This window comes from Podarcis raffonei, chromosome 5, assembly GCF_027172205.1.
Source record: "Podarcis raffonei isolate rPodRaf1 chromosome 5, rPodRaf1.pri, whole genome shotgun sequence".
NCBI lineage: Eukaryota > Metazoa > Chordata > Lepidosauria > Squamata > Lacertidae > Podarcis > Podarcis raffonei.
In genome coordinates this window covers 46,064,984-46,089,418 of record NC_070606.1, presented here as the reverse complement: position 1 = coordinate 46,089,418, position 24,435 = coordinate 46,064,984, and the positions used below count along the sequence as shown (strand labels likewise).

The 24,435-nt window shown below is 41.2% G+C and overlaps 1 protein-coding gene across 1 annotated transcript in view; it reads left to right on the top strand.

Moving 5' to 3' along the window:
* Positions 1-24,435, top strand: part of LHPP (phospholysine phosphohistidine inorganic pyrophosphate phosphatase) — a 115,503-nt gene that overhangs the window by 69,341 nt on the left and 21,727 nt on the right. The gene's annotated exons all lie outside the window — the stretch shown is intronic.

Here is a 24,435-nt window from a genome sequence, read left to right as displayed (position 1 = left end):
TGCTTCCCACTTTTATTTCTTGTTGATATTGTCTGCATTTGGGGCTTCAATATTTCTCCTTTAGAAACTCCCATCCTTATTGGATTCGCTTCTCATTGAGTTTCTGACCATGGGATCACACCCAGTAGTTCCTTCAGCTTTTCAAAATTGGCCTTCTTAAAGTTCAGAGTATGTGTCAGACTACACTCAGTTTCCCCTTGCCTCTGTATCCTGAAACCCAGGAGAACATGATCACTTCATCAATCAGTTCCTCCCTATTGGTGTGGATCAGGTCCAAGATAGATGATCCCCTTGTTAGTTCTTCCACCTTCTGGGAAATGAAATTGTCAGTGATGCAATGGAGGAATTTGTCAGATCTTACACTCTTGACAGAGTTTGAGTCCCAACAGATATCAGGAAAGTTGAAGTCCCCCATGATTACTATTTCTCTCCTTTTTGAATGCTTGGTAATCTGCTGTAGTAAAGCATCATCGGGGTCTTCAGTCTGGCTTGGCAGTTTATAGCAGACACACACAGTAAGGTCACTGTTGTTTCTCTCTCCTACAATTTTTACCCATATACTCTCGATCTGCTTTTCATGCTCTAGGTCATGGATTTCTTCACAAGTGTACACATCCTTTATATACAATGCTACTCCTCCCCCCCTTCCTTTTTGTCTATTCCTTTTGAACAGGTTATACCCCTCAATTCCTACATTCCAGTCATGAGTCTCATCCCACCAGGTTTCAGTAATGAATGCCTACCAGGTCATATTTACCATCGTGTATTAAAAGCTCCAGTTCATCTTGTTTCCCATGCTCTGTGCATTCCTGTAGAGACAACTGAAACCATGAGCTGTTCCCTGCAGCTGCTTCCTTCCTATAGTTTCTTGCCCTTTAGCAGGTTTCTGGAGCACCACCTAAGTTTCCTGTGCATCAATGAAGCTACTATCCCCAGTGCCAGGTGCTCTTTTGTTGTTCATATTGTTTTCTCCCTCCCCCTCAAGATCTAGTTTAAAGCTCTCCTTATCAGATTCTCAAGACTCTTGGCAAACACATTCTTGCCAACTGCTGTGAGGCGGATCTGGGTGTGAAAGGGCTGTGAGCTCAGAGCTAGAAATGGAAATAAATTATTAGGCTGACCATATGTGTTTAAAGGGATTGTATACTTTAATGCCAATTACCCCTCCACATCTCAAGGATCTAGTAAAAAAAGAAAACAAAGCAGAGCTTGCAATGCTCAAATTTGTTCACTACCATTAGCAGCAGCTAAAAAAAAGACTGGTAACAACATGATGTGAAAAGTAGTCAATTCTGTTAAACAAAACCCAGCCTACTAATGAGATTGCCTTCACTAAGTATAACTTTATCCAATATGCCAAGAGCGTTTATAAGGAGATTAACAGTGGCTAAACAAACTATAGACGAGTTCATGCTGTCATTGCACCACCATGGCAGATATTTAAGTAGAAAGGGATATAGCCGCAATAACAACTTGAGGAAAGGAAGGCTAACCCTTGACCTCCTCCTGCATATATAGCTGGATGTAGATAACTGACTGCTAGACTCACTGTATTGCATTAAAATGAAGTATTTTTGAAATAGCTTCTTTTGGTGTCTTCAAATGCTTGGGTAGAAAAGTGACTCTGTGTCCAAAGAGGTCTTTTTCTAATACATTAAACAACAGCAACAAAAACAGGCTTATGCCAAAGTCCCCCCTTCCTTCCATTTCAGTCAATTTAATAGCATCCTTGATACTTTTGTTTATAGCCTTGATCTCTTAATGTGTTTTTTATCTTGCTCAACCCTTGAGTTTTTGATGCATCTTGCATCTTCTGGGCTGCTATAAAACTCTTCACAAGGAAATATAGGTTGTGTTCACACTCCTATTTACTGTGCATAGGTAGGCTTCCAGTTTTGGTTTGTAATCTGTGTTCACATGAGGTTATCCAAAATGCATTATGTATGCACTATAAGGTGCTAATGTAAACATGCCCATGGTTGGTTCACATAATAATTTTTTTTAACTTTGTATATTTAAAACATAATTTTGCATTTAAGCATAGATAGTATGCAAAATGATAACCTGTGGAAGCATACAGCTGCTGTGGGTAGTTTTAGGTGATTTCTCAATATATATGTAGTCTTTTCTGTCCATACCAACAGACTAAAGACAGATCCACACCACAGATTTAAAACACATCCAGTGCACATTTAAAGCAGGTGGATTCCCTATAGATTCCTGGGGACTGTAGTTTCCCCTTACAGAACTTCACAGACTACAGTTCCCAGGATTCTTTGGGGGAACTCCAAAGAGGCTTTAAGTGTGCATAGAATGTGCAATCCCACTATCATGTACCATTTCTTAAGAACTAACCTTCCTGCCCAGTTCCCTGCTGTAGCATGAACTGGCTTTGGTTTGTACTTCCCCCAAATCACAACAGTTTCAGAGATTCCCGCTGGAAACTGGATTGCTGATAATTTGCATGAGCACAGTAAGCACAATTCTATTTAAGCCCCACACTTCCATCTTGAAAGCTACCTACAGTTGCCTACATTGATGAAAATGATCCATGCACTTCTTTTGAACACATACTTTTCCTTTCCCATTGGTGCACATGATATAGCTGTGTATAAGCTTAAGCTTATTACAAGCTTTGAGTTGTTATCCACATTTGTCAAAAGCATGAATCGGTTCTTTAACTAAGCATCCAAGCAGCTTGTGTTTGGAGATGGGGAATATGGTTTCTGGTCACCAACATCCAGTGGTGCAATATGGTTTCTGCAGGGTGCTTTCTTCCTGTTGGTACATGCAGTTGACTTGAAACACAGTGTGCCTAGCACTCAATAGATAAGTGTTCTAGTGGAGACAGTCATTTTCCCATGACATTTTCTTTGCTCCTGGTTGTAGACAATTACTTTAAACTGTAATGGAAAACAGCTTATGTGGGTGACCCCATCCTTAACCTTAGAAGACAATAAATGAGAACAACTTTTAGTTAGTGACCATTTCAAACACACCGCTCTCATATTTTAATGCATAAGTACTCAACCTGCATTAAAACAAAATGACGCAAGCAAATCAAATCAGAAGCAATTGTGATGTACAACAGAGTAAGCAATCTTACAGCAGGCACTAAAATGCCAGCTGTAAGCTTCCTGATTACTACTGCCTTCCTGAGTTGGACTTCTGCAAATCAACCTTTTCCTAGTAATGGCCTTACCTATGGTTGCAAGTTATCTGCTTCAGGCCCAGAAATAGTTAACTCCTTTACTTTGGCATCTAAAAAGTCTGAAGAAACTAGGCCACTTCCTTTGAGCCCTGGGTAAGAATAGTTAGCCCTGGCGTGAATCACAGGCTGTGTAAAAGGCACAGCTGTACTCTGTTCTAACTGCTTGGCTAATGCTTGTTAATCTTGACCTGCTCTTCGAGGTCTCTCTCCTTTTGATCAGTACTTTATTCTCCTGATCAGGGCTTTAGTGTTTAATACATACGTGGAGGTTAAATAAATGCCTTCTTCCCACAGCTTGCTTGGCCACACGTGGTCTTTGTGATTAAGCATCATGCAAGCATAACTCCTGATTACCAGTCTGCACCCACTCTTCTGTACATGAAGGGAAGTAACCCTCCATGCAGCAAATGCTGTGCCACTGCTGTGAGAAAATGCATCTATATAAATTGCATTAGTTCGTTACTGATCTTGAATATAAGAATGCGTGTTGTTTTCCACTGGGCCACTGTATCCTGAGGAAATCAATGAAGTTAATGCTTGCAAATTAAGGTCAGAACGACTGCAGCCCCCAAAAAACTATTCTAGCTAATGTTAAAGTACATGAGAAATGCTGATCACAGGGGACCTTAGGCAGCACATTAATATACTTTAACAAAATGACCCTAAAGAACTATTAAATCTGTGTTTGGCTGCTAATATAAGCTACTTTTTTTTGTTTTGTTTAATTAGACAATGATTGTAATCCATACTTCTGTTAAGACAATTGCACTTATGAACCTAATGTGATCGAAAGATCAATCAGTCATTAGTTATTTAAGTCAGATGTAATTAACACTTACAAAAACATTTTAATTGCCTGGATATCCTTTAAGCTGGCCTTCGCATTAGATAATGGAAGGATTGCAGCCATGCTTTTTATGCTGCTTGCTTCTGTTTGTAACATCTTTATAATACATAATGTTTCAGTAAGCCAGTATTTCAGGATCAGTCAAACTCTCGTTATGGATCATCTGAAAGAGACATATTAAAATATACAATCTATGCTGTTAACACATGATAGCATAGCACATGAAGGCAATTACATTTTTGGCAATTTCGCTGGTATCAGAAAGAAGCTGCTGAATCACAGCGGCTCAGTAAAGGTAAAGGTACCCCTGACCATTAGGTCCAGTCGCGGACGACTCTGGGGTTGCGGTGCTCATCTTGCTTTATTGGCCGAGGGAGCCGGTGTACAGCTTCAGGTCATGTGGCCAGCATGACTAAGCCGCTTCTGGTGAATCAGAGCAGCGCATGGAAATGCCGTTTACCTTCCTACTGGAGCGGTACCTATTTATCTACTTGCACTTTGATGTGCTTTTCAACTGCTAGGTTGGCAGGAGCTGGGACCGAGCAACGGGAGCTCACCCCGTCGCAGGGATTTGAACCGCCGACCTTCTGATCGGCAAGTCCTAGGCTCTGTGGTTTAACCGACAGCGCCACCCGCGTCCCCAGCGGCTCAGTACTTAACAATATTTAAACAAGTGGCCTGACTCACATATAAGACAAAAGCCATCACTTAGTGTTATGTACCCAGGCCAGGCCTCAGATTCATGTACTCCCCCATCCTGTCTTTTCCCCTCTTGTGGCTTTAAGGAGGAGATCATAAGCTCCTTCAGCTGTTTTCAACTAACTGGTTATGGCTGAATGAGAACTGTGGTCAGGATTAATTACGATTTAGGGAAACAAACCAGAATCATTAACCATGATTTCAAGTTGACTGGTTTCCCTTAGTCATAGCTGAGGACAGTTTGTACGTAACAAGTAACCATGGTTAGTTGGAAATGGAAGCTTCCCAACTCCTCCCTATGGTTGCACCAAAAGAGAAGAGAGTGCACGAGCCCGAGGATTGCGACTCATTCACATTTTATTTATTAATTTCATACTCACCCTTCACCCTAAGGTCCCAGACACTAAAACACAATATCAAAACCAGTTTAAGACAACTTACTACGACAGAAATAAGCTGGGCCGTGACAATATTCGCCTCAAGGGTCAAAAGCCAGGGTAAGGAGGTGTGTCATCAGCATTTGCTGGAACATGTATAATGAAGGTGAACCCTCTGTGCGGAGGGAGTTCTATAACTTTGGAGCTGCCACAGAAAATGCCCTCTCAGGCCACCACCCTCTGAACTGAGTGCGGAGGAACTACCAAGAGGGTGCAAACCAGAACTAAAGGAATAAGAGCTTTTTTTTAATGTAACACTAAGCTCTGATTTTGTATTATGTGAATGAAACTCGGGCTTTCACTCTCTTTTTCTCTCCTCCTCCTGCTGGAACATGACCATGAAAATGAGATTGGAAGTGTTTGCTTCCATTTTAATACTATCCAGAGTTTCAAGAAGCTCTGGTTAGTTTTAACTATGGTTAGTTCAAACCACCCAATATCAAGCTATGACTTATGAACCTGGGTTGTTCCCTGGGTTTAAACCTGATAGAGAATGCTGGTTAGTTTAAAAGTGGAAAGAGATGTTTCTTGCTTCCTCCTTGTGGTTGTGCAAGAGGAGGAATGGGGAGAGGAGAGTGTGCATGCCTCAGACTTGTTAAAGTCATGCTTAACCCTATTTAAACATTATGTCCAAATCAGTTCACAGTTTAATTACTTTTTTATCATCTTTCCACTTATTCCCTCAGGGAGGAAAGCTTAGCTTAGGCAAGCTAAACTATTGTTCACTATACATTTTAAATCTTAGTAGGGTTACGGAAACACACCCTGGTTAACACTAATATGGTTATATCTGCACTAGGCCAGGAACCCTTGCAGAAGTCTTAGCATTGACAACTAGACAAAGATCGTGTCCATATAAGAAACTCAATGTGTGATGTGGCCATCACACTATTAGATATTGCAATTTTTCACATTCTCTTTGTCAGAAAAAAAGAATGTAGTAACATATATTGCAGCTATGAAAAGTCTGGTTGGTAACCAAATACGACATATATTTAATTAAAATATATTGCCTTTTCTATTTAAAAAGTGCATGCAGGATTAATAAAGGTACCTGGCTTCATTTTCATGTTGTAAAAGGAGTTTGCAATTAATGCTTGCAATAAATAATACCTGTCAGGGCTACCCTAGGTCCCAGCTCACAAAGGACCAACGCTGCTTCGTTGTTAAGTATAAAAGCCTTTATTGAAGTTCAGTTTCACTTCCAGAGCCGCAGCGCGCAGCCCCACGTCTAAAGTGTCAGACCACTGATGCTCCGTCTGAGTCTCCTCCCCCCTGACACCAATTTAAGATCCTAGCCTTGCTCCACCTTCTCCGCTGCTCCTTCCTCCTCTGGGTCCGCCTGCCCGCCGGGGTTCCGCCCTTTCTAGCCTCTTCTCCCGCTGATTCCCCTGAGCCTTCTCCCTCCCTCCGGCGGGCTTTAGGAGCTGGTTCCCCATCCGGGTCTCCTGCTGTTCCGCGCGCCTGCACATTTGAACTTGGCGCGCGCGCGCAGCCAGCAGCTTTCCTCCTGACCGTTTCACTGCTGCTGCCACTGCTTCCCCCTTCGGGGGGGCTAGCTGCAACTGACCTCCCTTCCGTTCCCCCACTCTCCGATGGAGGCGTGGTCAGCCCTGACTCCCTCTCTGGAGGAGACGCTGGCCCTGACACATGTGACTCCTCCCCCCCACTATGCTCTGGTGGGGAAACTGGTCCCGATCCTCCACTGCTGCTTTGGGGTTCCCCTCTGGCTCCTTGTTTCTGGTGCGTCCCCCCTGGGACCCCCCTTGCCCTGACCATCGGCGCCCCCTTCTGGGAATCTTCTGATTCGCTGGAGAAGCTCATGGAATCTCTCGGGCCACTGTCATACTCCCCTACGCTGCCCTCAGATTCTTCCCCTTCGCTCTCCCAATCCTCTCTCCCCAGTGCTCCTGCTCCTGATTCCCTGACAATACCTTTACTCTGAGAATGCTATGTGATTTCATTTGTTAAAGTCTTCAAGCCCACGGACAACTGAATATCAAACTGAATTAATGGTCTGTCTGTTGTTACTCTTGTTTAATCATTTGCTTTCATGCTGATATTAAAAACAGTTTCTCCAGCCTGCCACCTTCAGTTTCAAAGTTTTGCTTGGCTGGATCTGGGATTATTTGAATAACAAGGCATGAACAGAATTATATAAATATGTTTGCATATGAGAACCTTATTTTTAACACATCTTGACACAATGTGAAAGTTTAAGCCAACTACAATATTCACCTCTCTGGTCATTTGAGATCCCACCTCTACCAACACAATGGAAGAAATTTAGCAACATTACCTTGAATAGCTCATATTCACAATAGCTTGTTTTACCAGCAAATCAGGTTAATAAAAAAAAAAGTTGTTTCACTATTGCAAGAATAGCCCTTTGTGTCCTCTCTATATTTTTACAGGGAGTATGAATCAGGTTGTTGAGGTCATGGTTATGTGCCTGAAGTGTCAAGTCTCATTGTGGGGCCTCCAAATTGAATGGAGACCTCTTTGGATTGAATGGATACTTCTGAGATAATCTTGATTTGCACACGTGTGCATCATAGCCATAGATGATGGTATGCTCTTATACAGGTGTAGTTTTATGCAGAAAAACCCTGTGTTTGTGCTGTGTGTTGAGGCTAATATTTTACTCTTAAAATATCATTCCAAAGCCAGTTTAAAGGCTTCCTTCTCCTTGAGCTGAATAAATGTTAATCCCTCTCTATATAAGCTGTTTAACTTAAGAAGCCCATTCATTAACCACTCGTTGGTAATTAATTCAAAGCTGAATTTGTCATTATGAGCTGGGGTTTTATTTTGAGTTTACAGAGGTTTGTCCTGAGTGCTAAGAGAGCACAGATGTCTTAAGAAAACAAAAATAGATCAAATCTGAACATGTTTTTGCCATGCACATTCTCAGGCGCTCTGTGCAGGCTTGAGGTTGCCTGCCAAATGTGATTTCAGAAGAGGCCTGGAAGAAATGTCAAATTCTGTTCTGTCTTTTGTTCATTTCTTCCTTCAAGGGAAGTTTGGGTGCTTTTGTATGGGAAGGGAAAGTTTTATAAATGAAACAGAAAATTGGCTCCATTTGCACAAATTGACCATTATCCAAATAGGATCTTCTTCTTGAAGCCAGATTTTGAAGACATTCTCATAACTGAGTTGCTCCTTGAGCCTCATATCTCAATATCATAAGATCATTTAAATAACAATAAAAAGCTTGTATATTTAACCTTGACATAGTACAATCAACTCAAGGCCAGCTTTTTAAAAGAGTGTCCTTTGCCTGCTACATATATGAACAGGAGGGGGAAAGTTGCTTCTGAGAGCACACTCTAAACAGTTCCAAAGCCATTGACAAGCCCCTCTGTGCTACATCTGGCACATTAACAGATGTTGTTTCAAACAAGTCAAGAATCCACAATAGATCAGTTAACATAGATGCCAGATGATTGCCATTTTTTCTTGTCTGTTGGGTTCAGGATGATGAAATCCATTGTGTGTGAGAGACTGAATTAGCTGTGACTCTACAGGAAATAGGGTTGTAGTGGACTGTTCAGTGTGTAGTAGTGGCAGCAAAAAAAAGCTTAACAGTGTTGGGAGTTTCTGGTGGTGAGGGGTGGGATTAAAAATAGAAATGGCAAGTGCCGAAATGACTCTGATAAATACACGGAGCTATCTCATTTAAAATACTGCACACAGGTGTGGCCACCTCACCTCAAAAAGGATACTGTAGAGCTGTAAAAGGTTCAGAAAACTGCAGCTAAAAGAATGCAGAGGCTGAGTCTGCCTTCTTATGGCAAATTTCAAGATTTATTTTGTAGTTTAGAAACAAAGTCTCTGGGGAGGGAATTATGATAGAGATTTTTTTTTATCAATTAGTGGGCTCAGGAGTACTGAGCCGACCAATTAAATGGTTTTGGCCATAGTTTCAAAATAGACAAAAGGGAATTAATAATTCATAAAATGCATACTAAACTTCTAGAATTCCCCATCACCAGATATGGTGATGACTATTAACTACGTAACTTGGAAAGGAGATTTGAAATCCATAGACATTTGCTACTGGGAACAACTGAACTTCTGGATACACCTTTTAATGCTGATATTCAGGACATACAATTAAAGAGATGAAAGGTACATTGGACATCATCTAGTCCATACCCTGCTCATTGTAGGATCCACAATTTAGGACACAACTGCAGCAAGGGAGCAAGGGAGGCCACTGTCTCAGCACCAAGGAGAGTTCTGGGCGAGAAACTATTTGAGCCTTTGCCTCCTGTCCACCTCTCCTACACTCCACTCCTCTTTGTGGGAGTACAAACCACTCTTAAAGGGCCAACCACCCAACTTGAATCTTTGTTAAATTCTCAAAAATAAAATTGAAAAATAAACAAATAAAAATCCTTATTATAAAGTTCCTAAGCACAAACCACTTAAAAAGCAGATTAACTGGGTGTACAACCTTTGTCAGGGAAGTTTTTAACGTGTGATATTTTACTGTATTTTTGGTTTCTATGGAAGCCGCCCAGAGTGGCTGGGGAGGCCCAGCCAGATGGGCAGGGTATAAATAATAAATTATTATTATTATTATTGTCTGAGACTACTAATAAAAATTCAAGTACCCCCAAGTGATTATTATATTAGGAACTCTTTAGTGTAGCCTGGAAAGCTTCAATCTTCACCAGTCTGCTGAGATTCAGTGCTTGCAAAGTTACTGTAACTCTGCCCAGAGAAGATTGATTTCAAACCATTCCAGCTAAGGAAAATGGATCACCTAATGTCATTTCGATGTCAGGTGTGATTGACAGGTGGGCAATCCTTTACAACGTTGGCACCTGGTGAGGGAATTAAGGCTCTGGCCTGCAAATCTCCACTCCTGATATATAGCAACCCACTCCTTCTGAGCAGGGTACTTAAAAAGCAAGTAGTTCATTGATATTGCTGAATGTTAGGTAGAAGTTTCATATGAATGTCCAGAAAGTATGTAAGGCAAGCAGACTTAGTTGCTGTGGAAGTGAATCTGCAAATCTAAGCTTTCTTCGCCTGGGGAGGTTCCCCAGCTGGTACCTCCCACTGCTCCTCTGCATCCATGACATTCTGGTTCTGAGGATATTGTGTCAGATGCAAATATTATTTTTGGTCGTTAGCCAGCCTACAGTACAGCTACAACCTCACTGTCTTCTCTTCAGGTGCCATGTTGGAGCAGGTCTAATGCCGGCCTAACTATTCTGAGGGCAAAGCTACTAGCTAAGGATATGGCCCTGCAATAGGACCGTGATTTCACAAGAAAGAAAGAAAGAAAGAAAGAAAGAAAGAAAGAGAAGTGATAGGCAGAGTTGCTCATTATTAGACAGACAAAGTGAAGGTTATGCCTCAGGTTTGAAGTGTTGTGAAATGGCAGGAAATTGTTAGTTATTTAATTTATTATTGCTGTATTTTTAGTTTTGAAGGGGAGGCATTTGTGATAATTTTCTGCCTCAGGTGCCAAAATAACTTGACTGGACTTGGGTCCTGTGCTTTGCCCAGGTGATTAAGTGGCACAAAACCATTCATGGTTGAGGTGACCCCGATCCTGTGGTTCCTGCTTTCAGATATTACTATAGCAGTATAGAATATTATTACCAGTGATAAGTGGCTTCGCATTGCTAGTGACATGTATAAACAGCTTTGGGGTTGAATGTTTGTTTGGGTAAAGCGATTGGAGATCAAGATGTAGCATTCCACAGAGGGAATAAATCTTGTTCAGCCATTGCCCAGCCATTGATTCTTTTGCAGACATTCCCTTTTATATACGTATTCTTGGCTGGTAAGCAGCCATGCACATTTCAGGACCCTCTGTATAAAACATTCAGACTTGAGCCAAAGTTTCCCAGTGTCTCTGCATTTTAGATTGTGACTACAAAATTCATGAAAATATTTTTATGTGGAAGCGATGTGATTCAGTTTTGTTGATGTCACTGGTCAGTTCCTGTAGATTTCAACAGACCTTGGATCAGGCCAGGCTATCTTGCTGAAGTTTAAGAATGCTGTTTGTTTTGCATGCATCGCTGATGTTTCACACCATTCCGCCCTTGACTTTACAAGGCAGAGGGCTGATTGAAACGTGCAGTGTGCCAGTCCCACCTGTTTTATCACGTTCTAACTCTCCAAGCAATAAGTTTCAGTAAAACAGTTTCCAGGCAGCAAAATGCGGGGAAAGGTCATTCGTTGCTCCTGCCTTTCTAACTCAGGTGTTTTATCATTTTTACTGAACACATGTTCCTCATTAGAGATCATGTGTTCCCAATGCAAACATGGCTAGAGGGTTTCCAACAAAGCAGTTGTGCTGAATTGGCTCAATGTTAAATAGTCATGGCTTGCTCCTTTGTAAGAATCATACACACACTCACTCTCTCTCCACATGGATTAATTTAGCTTTCAAGAATATATTGCACTACATCTCTCAAGGACTGTAGATGAAGCAGCTGCCTTCAGTTGGCCCCTGTCTTTCGTACCTAGCTATGTACTCTCCTTTGGGAATGGAAGGGCCCACTTACAATAAAAGGGGTGGGGTAGGGAAAGGGATAGCATTTTCCTGGCAGTGGTGACACGGTTCCCTACCTACTGCCTTCAGGCTATGGCCAGAAGCTGTGAGTTGTTGTTGTTGTTGTTGTTGTTGTTTAGTCCAACAGCTTGAACCTGAGCGCTCCATCTACAGTTCATAACAACTGGTATTTAGAGACAGACTGCCTCAAACAATGGAGGGACCACAGGTTCCCCACCTATTGCCTACCTCCAAAGCCCACCTTCACTGGAAAGAAAGGATTTATTAAATTGAAGTAACTGTCCAATTGGCATGTGAACATGGTCAAAGGTTGTACTTGTTATACTTTTTTGCATCCTTCTGTGTGTGTCTCCTTGTTGAGAGCCTGCATGCAATAATTGCATTAGCCCAAATGAAATTGTTTAGACAAATATTCCTTCAGAGCACACAGAGCAGCCTCTTGAGGACGGTGCATTGTAAGGCTTCCAATTATTCAGTATCATCATCGCTGCTATAGGGGGTCTGCTTTCTGTCTGATCCCTTTCTTTCTTCAACTTTTTCTTTGAAGATTGAACTGTATGATAGTTGACATACAGCCCATATATTGTATCCTCCCTCTGTTGTAGGTGATTGTTGCTAGAAGGAATGTTTTTTATACTGCAGATTGCCTGCTTTATTTTTCTAATATATAAATGTACCTGATCAAAGGGAATCAAGTCACAATCTGCCTTTCTGGAGAGATCTTATATTTACCAGTAACTAGATCTTACTGTAGAAACACTCCCTAAAATGTTTACAATTATTTTTTTCCCACAGATTATTGCATCCTAAGAAAGTGACAGAAGCCTTTTTTTTGGATCTACATGTGTTAGGGAATGTTGGCATACTAAATTAGGCAGCTTCCAGTGTAAGCCAGCAGCGGCTGTCTGTCAAGCTACCAGTTTAAAACCATTGCCAAGCATAAGTGAATTTAAGTAGATGGGTGTACAAGAGTGGTTTCATTTTCTCCTGCCTTTTTTCTTTTTACCTTATATGCTTGCTGCCTCCAAGGAGCCTCCAAGGTGTCAGGAAGCTGCGCCAAGCTAGAAACCCATGAAAACCAGCTGTTCAGAAAGAAAGGGTGGTGGTGTCATTTCTCATGCAGAAGCTTGGAGTGGAAGGCTTTGAAACGAAACTAGAATGATGCTAACCAAATGCCTCTCACTTAGCCCTCTGCATCCTTTTAGTGTTGTTGTTGTTGTTATTATTATTTTTAAAATGTGGTGATGCTTTGCTTAGCTGGCGCTCTGGATTTTCTTGGAAGACTGTATGGTTCCCACTTCCCTGAAGATCCTCCACCCTTCCCTTCCTTTCATTCTATGAACTTCAGATGGACTTGCTTTTAGCATGGTTAACATCAACTTCCTGTTTTGTTTAACTTTCATCACTGTCACTAGCCAGCCAGGGAATGCACTTCAGTGCCAATGATTTTAATAGGCTTCCCAGGAAAGAGCAGAGAACGCACACAAAGTGGTTCTGGTACATAGACGAATCGTGCTTAAATCTTGCCTGTGGTAAGAAGGTGTGAATAGTGTGATAGGGAAAGTAACAGATATGTAAGAGATAGTTACATACATACATACATACATACATACATAATGCCTGCATTAGGATTGTTTCTGAAATCTTCATTATTGCTTGGTTCCACAACTTATACGTTTTCACTAACATAAAAGTTTGCCTGCTCTTGGAGACTAGAGAATAGTCATTCCATGCACAGCAAACTGATAGGCATAAGTTTAGTGGAACTGGTAAATCTGGCAACCTGATAAATGAAGGAATAAGACACCAGGAACTCTCAGAACTCATCCTTTGCTTTCTGTGTTCTTTCCCTTTTTCTCTTCTTGAACATATTATACAGTGGCAGAAAATGTTCACAAAAGGGGATTATCAGAATGTCTATCCCAGATGGTGAATGAGTGGGTCTTGAATTATTGAAACAATGTGTAATTACTGTATGAAGAAATGCAACTTGACTGTCAGTTTTTAATTTCGTCTTAAATCACAAAGAAACAAGTTGAAGCATAGGTGCCACAAGTGACACATGTAGTGATGGTTTGTGACATGCCTGGACAGGTGAAGAATTTAATACCTCACTTGCCTCTCTGATTCTGCACTGGAACCTGCACCCAGTTCAGGAGGTTAAAGGCCATACCAAAGCATGGTTCCTGTGGTGTGCACTTGAGTGGCACTCACCTTAATTAGTGACATGTAAAAAATGCTGGCTATCTTAGACCCCAGCACAGGAAGATGAATGAACCAATGCCTCCTGGGACAGTAAATTTCCAAGATACATAGGTTTAGGAAGATAAATATTCCCCCCAAAAATCCCCTATACTGTGCCTCTAGAACCAATGGAGGCACTTGGAATCTAAACCCAAGATGCATGTTTTGAGTTAAAAATGTGTTGGAACAATCTGGAAATGCAAAAGCCTGTGAATAACTACATTCTTATTTGCCTCTTAGTTTGGGGAGGTGCGAATCAGAATTGACAAAGGCTTAATTGCTCAAGCATCCCTAGATTAGTTTAGTTTTCTTTTTGGCAGTCATGCTGAAAAAGTTCAGGACCATTTTTGTGATTCTTATCTAAGAGGTTTCTTCCTTCCCTTCCCTCCAGTTTGTTTATATATTGAATACACACACAACCAAACCCTGCTTAGAGTTGTATGGGCTGAAAGCCAATGATAGAAGACAAGCTCTTCCCAGAAAGGAGGGTGTGTGTGTGTGTGTGTGTGTGTGTGTGTGTGTGTGTGGTGTGCCCACCAAAATATATCCACCTTTGTTTTCCTAATGTAGATAAGCGATGCCCCAAAAGGACTGCTGTTTTCTAATAAACTACACAAGCAGCACTCTCACTGTCCCTATTAAACTCCTAGTGACCACAATATTATAAAAATATTATTCTGGACAGAAATACACCAGCAGGGACAGTTGCTGCAAAAGGGGAAACTAATACAAAAAAGTTATATAAATCTTACATTCTTACATAAACATTTTAAAAGACTTGGCTGAAAGCAGCATTGGGAACATGACAATAATGGTATTTTTAAAAATAGAATAAAATTGTTGCTAGGAGCAGATGGGTTTTTTTATTTTTATAACCATATACAGTATTTTTGTCATAACAACAAAGTAGCAAATTACCACTTCTTCAAAACCTGTAAGGAAGTGGGATAGGAGAGAAAGTTTCTCTGGACCCAAACTTTCCAGGAACGTGGCTTTAGGGGTTATATTAAATTATGCACATTGGTGAGCTCCCTGAGGCGTTACTTTGAGACTGAAGGGGTATTTCCCTAGAATGGACCTTGTTTCAGGGAGTCAAGGGCCTTTTCGGTAGTGGCACCCGCCCTGTGGAACGCCCTCCCATCAGATGTCAAAGAAATAAACAACCATCTGACATTTAGAAGACATCTGAAGGCAGTCCTCTTTAGCGAAGTTTTTAATGACTGATGTCTTAATGTATTTTTAATCTCTTCTTGGGGTATAAGTAATAAATTATCATCATCATCATCATCATCATCAAGGCAAGAGCTCATCCACATGGACCTGCCTCATCCATATGGGACTGCTTGACTTGGGGGCAGGGTGACTCCAACACTCCTTTGCACTCCTTTGATGTATGGCCTGTGTAGAGGAAACCAGAATGGATTAGATAGCTGCCACAGAGCCAGAGTGGGGTCATCTAAAAAGGGTTTCTAGGAGGCAGTGGTTGCATTAGCATGTCCCCAGTAAGCCAGGGTGCTGGATTTGTATGGCTTACTGGAAAAACATAGGGTACTCATGCACACATTTAAATCACTCCCATGTTGCTTCTACCATGCAATGAGTGAAAGAAGCAAATCAGAAAGTTGTAATCAAGCTTAGTTTATGTGCCATCCCAAATCCCAGAGCAAAGCTAGTTGATCCTAAATGAGCCAGGGTTCCTAACCCAACAACAAACCATGGTAAAGTTGGCCAGCTATCCTGCTTAGTTTAGAAGAAACAAACCCAACTTTGGTTTGGACACCATTAGGATAAACAAATTAAAGTTAGAAATTCAAATTCTGATCCACGGAACTCTGCATTTTTGGCATATACTAGAGGAAGAATTTGGTACCAAATCCAGGTTAAATCCTTTCTTACACAGTGGACACCTCCCTTTCTATAACATTGTCATGTGGGTTAGGTGTGAGCAAGTAGGCCATCCACACCTATCATGCACAGTGGAGACTGGGCCATTGGGGCAAAGGATGCCCTGCCCCACCAATCTCAGTCTGCCAAGGGACAGCCCCACTTCCAGTCAGGGGTGGCTCTTCCTATTGTTGACTGTGGCTCCATCTACAGTTTGTCTCCCTGCTTTCCACCCCACCAGTCCAATTGGGCACCAGCCACCATTGGTCATGTGTGAGAGGGAAATCTTGCCCACCCCTAGGATCTCTCAAAAACTGTTAGGCTACAGCAGTGATTTAAGACATTTTCCCCAAATTACAGTGTACTTGCTAGCCTTTTTGTACTGACTGCTGCTCTAATATGTTTTAATTAAAGCTGGATAACCATAAAGCTTCCATCTGCATCTCATTTTAGGGAGAACATTATTACAGGATGATGCAGAAATATAATCAATAATGTTGCCCTGTGGGAAGTACAGAACCCAAGTAGTTTTGAAGCCACTGGAATAATTTAACTTTCAGGTCAGTTCTTACAAAGTTATGAAACTAACTATACTGGCTACTCCTCATAAAGCTCTATGGCTGAATTTTGGAAGGAGCTTCTGGCAGAAACCAGGATGAATCTGTATATTGAGCTGGTGTAATCACTGGTGATGCTGATTTTTTACAGTAGCAGAAGTTCCAATAAGATGCTATTCCTTTCTAGGGGACCAAGAGGAGGTAGGCATTAACAGAAGTTGTGAGATCTTTGCACTCTGTGTTGCAAACTGTGTTGACATTAAAGAGACCCAAAGTGTGTTCTCAGTTGTTTTCTGCATATTTAATGCATTTATATCCCGCCCTTATCCTAAAGAGCTCAAGGTTCCCCTGTTTTAGCCTCACAACAAACCTATGAGGAAGATTAAGCTGAGAGATAGTAAATAGCTTCATGGTTCAGTGGAGATTTGAGTCTCCTGAATCTTAGTCCAACACTAACCACCACACCACACTGAATCTCCACCACAGTGGTACCTCAGGTTACATACGCTTCAGGTTACATATGCTTCAGGTTACAGACTCCGCTAACCCAGAAATAGTTCAGGTTAAGAACTTTGCTTCAGGATAAGAACAGAAATCGTACTCCGGCGGCGCAGCGGCAGCAGGAGGCCCCATTAGCTAAAGTGGTTCAGAACAGCTTCAGGTTAAGTACGGACCTCCAGAACGAATTAAGTACTTAACCTGAGGTACCACTGTACAGTGAAGCAGTCTTACATAACATTACAACCAAGCCTTATCAAAGGATCTTAAAATGGCTAATGGTTTGTCTTTTTATGCTTCCTTTATGCCACGTGAACTGGGGACTTGTGCATGTTTGCCGTGGTTGGATCCACAAGTCCTCAATCCTTGGTCCCGTCCCCGTCCCCCAGAATCCATCCTTCCTTCCTTCCTTCCTTCCTTCCTTCCTCCCTCTTTTGTGAGATGCCTTTTCAATCATTCCAATGCCAAAATACTGTCTTCCCCTTCTCCTACCACTGCTACTGATTATTGTCAACAGTTACAGACTTCAGTTTATTTGAGACTTGTCTTTCTTCTACCAAACTGCCACTGCAGTGTCAGATCCTTAGTTCCAGAAGTTTATATACATACCTAACTGCTTAAATCAGAGGTAGTCAACCTTTTTATACCTACCGCCCACTAATGCGTCTTTCTTGATGGTAAAATTTCCTTATCGCCCACTAGTCCTTGATGGAAGGAGGATTCAGCTTGTGCCGTAGAACCCCCTACCGCCCACCTAGAATCCTGAAACGTCCACTAGTTGGAGGTAGGGACCAGGTTGACAACCCCTGGCTTAAACAGTTTTTAGGCCCACTGTTTGAGAACTTGGGTGCACTATGGCAATGATTGTTATTTTTTTGTGTCCATCAGGAAGAAAATACCCATACTTTTTACCAATGTGAATGGTGTTACTCCTTGGATAGTAGGTTTTAAAAAACTTCAATTATTAGTTCTGTATTAAATATTTTCTCTTGGGTTTGGGGTCCTTCTTCTTTTCTTAGAAAGCTCCTAACACGGTAGTTAATTGCGACCTTTGTGTTGCAGTGCCTCTTTACTGCTTTCTCCTGTGCTCTGTTGCCCTCTTCTCCTTTGCTGCAAGGACTGTTCCACCCCTCAGCTGACCTCTGTGTGAAGCAGCTCAGTCAACAAAAGAATCATACAATAGTTGGCTGCAGACCCATCAGATTTTGTTCCTTTCATAGGCAAGAATAATATTCCTCCAAACTGCACATTTTGCAAATACATTTTTCTTTACCTGAGTTTAAGTATAATTTCTGTGTCCCCTCTCCTTAGTTGAATCGAACAGGGCACACCTTGTGCAGAAAGTTATTGTTCTGATGGGAATACTATTCGACTGGGCGAGTGAGATGGTTTAGGATTAGGTAATGTAATAGAAGCAGTGGAGGGGGGATGCAGACCAACTATTTGGTGAAGCAACAGTTCTTAGACTATTTTTAGCCTACTGATGAATGGGTTTCTGAATGGTTTCGGTGCTAAATATATATTTAAGTATACTTTCCTGGTATATTTTGCAGAAGGTGCTTTGCTGACACAAAGAAATCTGGGCAGTAAGTTAATTTCTGAAATGGGGAGATGCACTAGTACACAGAGTGGATGTGGCTTTCAGCTTTGGCAAAAACATATGCCTATGAATTCTTGTTGTCTGCTTTCTTTCTATCTGAAATCTGGGCAAGGCTGTGTTGTCTTTTTCTGAGAAAGATCGACTTAATATGTATTAAGCTTTGCCATAGTAGCAGAGGAAGGGAGAGTACAAAGGTTACGGAAAACAAAACATTAATTTTCTTGACCAGCTGTGTTACAAGCAAAGTGCAGCTTATTTATAACCATGGCGTACTGTTCATTAATCAAGTCTTTTCTCCACCAATGCCTTTAATGAGAACTATTAAATGTTTTCATGTTGTATTCATCATTGCCGTCTGATTTAAAAAACAAAACACAGCAGTCTCCCTTTTTTAGGACCTGTGCTTTTCAACTGCAGGTTTTAAAAACAAAACAAAACAGAGGGATAGGGAAGAAAAACATTATTAGGTATGCTTAAAATCTTTTGCAGGATTTTGTGTAATAGGAAAGGGGACTTGTAAATCACTCTTGCATGCTTTCTTCACGTTCCCATAAACCTGGCCCTGGATTGGTCAAACTTGGAAACTCTCAAGCCTCATTTAAGGACGTGTAAAATAATCAAGAAATAATGAAGCAAAATAGAAAACAATTGATAAGCAGGTGGCTGGCTGACAATGCTTATATGCAGTCCATTTTGAGACTCTTAAAAAATTGTATGATCACAAAATGGTGTCCTAGTTATAGTATCCAAAAGGCAGTAAGCCAGATTCATGTAAGATAAGGGTCTCGACACAATTTTTTTGTCTGTTAAACACCTACATCCCTACTCTTTCATCTAGCTAACTCTCCAAGTAACCTGGCTGTCTCTGTGTACACACACACACACACACACACACACACAATTTCACACTCAGTAGTTCAGAATACACACAGTTCTGTGTCCTACTGAGATTGAAATCTACCTAGCATATGCTCCACAAGCTACATCAGCTACTTGGAAGCAGTCCATGCATTCAGGAGAACAGCCCATTCCCAGATGAAGAATATAATGGTTTGTCCAGTCTGCACATTCTATACGACAACTTTTAACAGGCAAGAATCGTTTAGTAATGGAATAGCTTTAGTGAGTCCACAGTCATGTGGCTCTCTGCCTGATTTCCAAATAAGAAAATGTTACAGTCAGTTGCTGTTCAGATCCCTATAAGTAATACGCCTTTGTCAAGTGCACATTGAGACATTGAAATCTGGAGGCCAGTTAATTTATGTGAGAAGGATTTATAAGAAGCAATTGTGAAGTCAGTGTGTGTGTGTGTGTGTGTGTGTGTAATATTACCCCAAGGCTTGCCTCGTCTATAACTGCTAATCAGAGAGACTGGATTCAGTTGATAATTCTGTCTTTCTCTGTCAAGGTTGCTTAATAACAGAATTGTTTATTTATCCTGCATCTAAAGAAACAACTGAATTCCTGCTGATTCCCATTATTTTCTTCTTTTTATAGGGACTGTATCATTATTTCATTCCACTTCAACATTTTTAAATGTTCTAATCCATACTTAGGCCAGATCCTGGCCTCTGTTTAGTCTGGCTTCATTACAGCCCCACTGCACTGACGTCCCCAGGGTTACTACACATTTACACCCTTCATATCTGTGTTCAAAGTATTGCTTCCCAGCAGCTTTCTCGGGTTTGCAAGTCTCCTTGCACGTTCTAACTCTTTTTGACCTACTCGGCTGTTCTGAATGAGTTCATTATTCTCATTCTTTCAGTTCTGCGCTTTGCCAATGGTTACTTTACAATATCAGCAGTCTGAGGTTGTCTGGGAGCCAGCTCAAATTGTTTGATTTCATGTTCCAAGGCCAAGTGTTTTCAATGAAGATTTCATTTTAATAATGGAAAATAAGGGCAATAGTCAATAGAAGTCAATGAAAGAAGTAAAGAATTTGACCCTGCAGAAGCCATTTAACCCTCTGAAGAGAGATGCTTTGAATAAAGCTTTTGGAGAGAGACACTTTTATGAACACTTAATCTTTCCCCTCTTGCGGGTTATCTGTAAGGCTACAGTTTCCTATCTACTCAAAATGTCTCTCCCCCCCCCCCCGCTCGGTTAGTTTGGTTGATTGTCTTGGTCAAGCTGAACAATTAATGCCACCAAGCCTGAACTTTGTCACATGTGAAGGCCCACCTTGTTTTGATGTCTGTCTGGAACTGCCAAGGTAGAGAAGGGTTTTCAGTCACTATCTGGTAGGCCCACACATGTTATTTTTTACCTGCAAGGAGTAGGACAGAAGACTATAACTTGTGACACAGGTAGCAGGGGTTTGTGGCACACCTTGACAGAAGCAAAGTGCTCCATGGGTCTGTTTATCATAGTTAGATATATTCTCCTTTCCAGCTTTACGCTACAGACTGGTCCTCCATTCAGTATACTAGAAATAAAAACCATCCCAAAGTAAGGTGTACTGTAGCACACACACTAACAGTGCATTTCTAAGCATATTTTTTCAGAAGTAAGGCCCATTGTGCTCAAGGGGGGGGGGTTGCTCTGTAAGCTACATGTGCATAGGAGCCCAGCCTAATTTAGTGTATGGCGCACTTGCCAAAATGTTTCCACCTTTGCATTAGGCAAAATAATGCACTTGAGTACACTACTGGCGGCGGGGTGGGGGGGATGGAATGAATAAATCTGTTCCCTGATTCAACATTGCCTTGATTTGTCAGAAACAGACTTAATTTCCCCCTACCTGTTCTCCCCCTACCTTGTGGCAACGTCATGATGGGTCTTACTGTAATTTAACAATGACGTACATAAGCCCATTTAGTTTTCAAGAAGATAATGCTGTGGTGGGAGAGAGCAGACCCAAGGAGTTCCTAAGGCTCAGGCAGGTATCACCCTGTGCATTAAGCAAGAGGAAGATGTGAACATGTGTTTGTCATGTTTCAGACAAACATGAGCTGTTGATGGAAAAGCAGAAGCTAGTATGTTTGTAGGCCAAATTCCAGAACTATTCACCACTAAAGGCTACTATCAACCTTACTAGCTGTTATTGTATACAACAGTAGATGCTAGGCAGGGCTGAGGGGAGCCTGTAATGTTATATTTGTGTCTAGCCACCCCTGACTTTCATTTTCCTTCCAAACCTGACCTTAGTTCAAAGTGGCCTTGAGGGTTCCTGTGCCACAAAAGTTCAGGATCTGTCAGCATTTCCACTGAAACCCCTCATTTTCAGGTTAGCGATTTAACCAAACGATGTGGTCTGGGCAGAAATGCAAATGTTGGAAGGCCAGCTGCAGATTTCACATGGTTTCTCTTTTCACAATCAATGCCTTATACACTTTCCCTTTATTATTGTGTGATACACACACACACAAAATGAGCGATTTCAGGCATTCTCAGAGGTGCTGAATTGAGAGATCTAAACGTAAGTGTTTGGATTATTAAAAAAGAAGAATTCCATGTTTGTTTTACGAGTGGGCCACACATCAAAATTGCATAGCACACCAGTACATCTGTTTTGAAGTTGAAGAGAGAGGTTTACTACTGTTGTTAATAAACAAAGGACATACAAGGGATGTATCTTGTGTGAGTCAGAAATCCAGTATCACACTATTGACTGTTGACTTACACTATTGGTATAATATGCTAGTATGGTACTATAAGTACAGACTTAGAAAATATCCATTTGTTGAATTTCTGCCTGTCAGATAGCAAATCGTTTATTATCCAGACACACCCACACCCACACCCACAACCTGCCAAAAGTTCAAAAGAAATCATTGACAAATGCTGGGCGGGGGGGGGGGAGAGGAACATGTACCAAAGCTAGACCCAGTACCGTTTGGGCCATTCTGCTTCCTATTTACTTTCTATCAGTATTGTGTTGGACCAATAAGCTGGAATTGTATTTGCAAACAGACTGATTAACTGCAAGGATAAACACTGTATATTAAGGCAGAGTCAGCAAAGATTTTGGAAAGGGAAGCCATGCCTTGCAAATCTCACCGAAGGATGTCACAAACATGTGGATAATGGAGATAGAGTTGATACAGTCTTTGACAAGGGCCCTCATCAAAGACTCTCTAAAAATGAGAAATTGCCCTGGCATCAAAGGAAATGCCCTTTAGTGGATTAGCAGCTGGTTAAGAGATTAGGCAACAGATGGTAAGCATAAATGGGCAGTCTGTACAGTGGAAATAACTAAATAGTGGGATTCTCCAAGGATCCGTTCCTTCTTTAAAATGCACTAATGACCTAGAAATGAGAGAGAAAGTAGTGGCGAATGAATATTTGCAGTTGATAGCAAGTTGTTCAAGAAAAAAAGACAGATTTTTCAGAAGGGTCTTGTTGTGTATTACCTCTTTAAGAGGTGAGCCCAGAATAGCTCCGAAATGGAGAGCAACGAAACACTAGCACAAAAATGTGAAATTAATGCAAATTAATAACAACAAATTTCTGACCTGGCCTTAAATTGGAGACCAAGATGACTTTAAGATGGGCTGTAAATCAGAGCATCATCTTTGCATGCAGAAAGTCCCAGATTCAATCTCTTGTATTTCAAGGTTGGACTGGGAGAAACAGCTGTCTGAAATCCTGGAGAGCCACTGCCAGTCAGTGTAGAATGAGGTGGACTATCTATGGCCCTTCCGAAGTTGTTGGACTCCAACTCTCATTGGCTCTAACCAGCATAGTCCATGACCAGGGATGATGGGAGGTGTAATCCAGCAATATCAGAAGGGCTGCAGGTTCCTCATCTCAGCTGTAGGCAATCCTGAATCCTAAATGGGCCAATGGTCAGACTTGGTATAAGGCAGCTTCCTATCTTCCTACTAGTGGGTTCTTAACAGTTCACCTTTGTGCTTCACATCGCAGTAACCAAATTGAGTCTTTGAAGAATTGCAGTAAAGCTAGTCTAGTTTACAGAACTGAGCGATTCAGAACTGTCCCTTTCCCAAATGAGTGGTTTTAAACTCAACAACAAGGAGTGGATCTGCTGACTTCACCTTTAGGCCCTAATGGGATAAAGGCATCACATAGCAGGTGCTTCAGAGTTTACAGAGAGAGAGGGAGAGGGAGAGGGAGCTTTAATATGCCTTGAGCCTCTAAGATAATGCAATATTTTGTAGTTACCAGTAATTGAGATAAGCCTTTTGGTTTATTTTTAGCCTATTAATTGGTGCTTTTTCGTCCTCCAGCAGTCCATTAGTTTTCTGAGTGCTAATTAACTGGCAGATAAAAAATCCAATTTGTACTTGCTTCTAGTCTCAAAAATAATTAAAAGAAGGAGATGCATGGGCCCAACAAAGGTAACTTGCTCAAGATATTCCTCCGCAACCAAAAACTTCCTTGTCTCTGTTGTGATAAATGCCTTCTTCCAAGCAGGTGAGGTTGATCCCTGACCTCCCTTAACTCAAAAGAAAGTTTTAGTAAGCAATATATATATCTTTATCTTCAGTCACCACATAATTATCTTTGCTGACAGTCGATAGCTAGTCTGCCATCATTCCTCCCCGGAAGTCCTCTTGTTATATCTTGAATTATTGTTTTAAGCTATTTAAATTGTTTGGAGATTATACACACATAAACCAAATTTGTTCAGTTCTTTGTGTGTTTTAAATGAAATAAAATTGGGGAAGAAATAAGTGCTGCAGCTCTGTACCATGAATCATAGAATTATAGGACTGGAGGGTACCTCAAGTTTCAACAAGTACCTCTATCAACAAATAAAATCTCAGATATAATAACAACTGAGTTTATTTATTTGTTTGTGTGTTTTAACATAATGGGTTTTGTTCTCAGAAGTGAAGCTGAGCACAGTGCAAAGCATTCAAAGGGCCAGGCAGTGAGGTCATATTGCTATCTCTCAATTTACTGGTTTTTTTTAAAAGTGGGGAACAGTCTTAGGAACATATGCTTTCCCCCT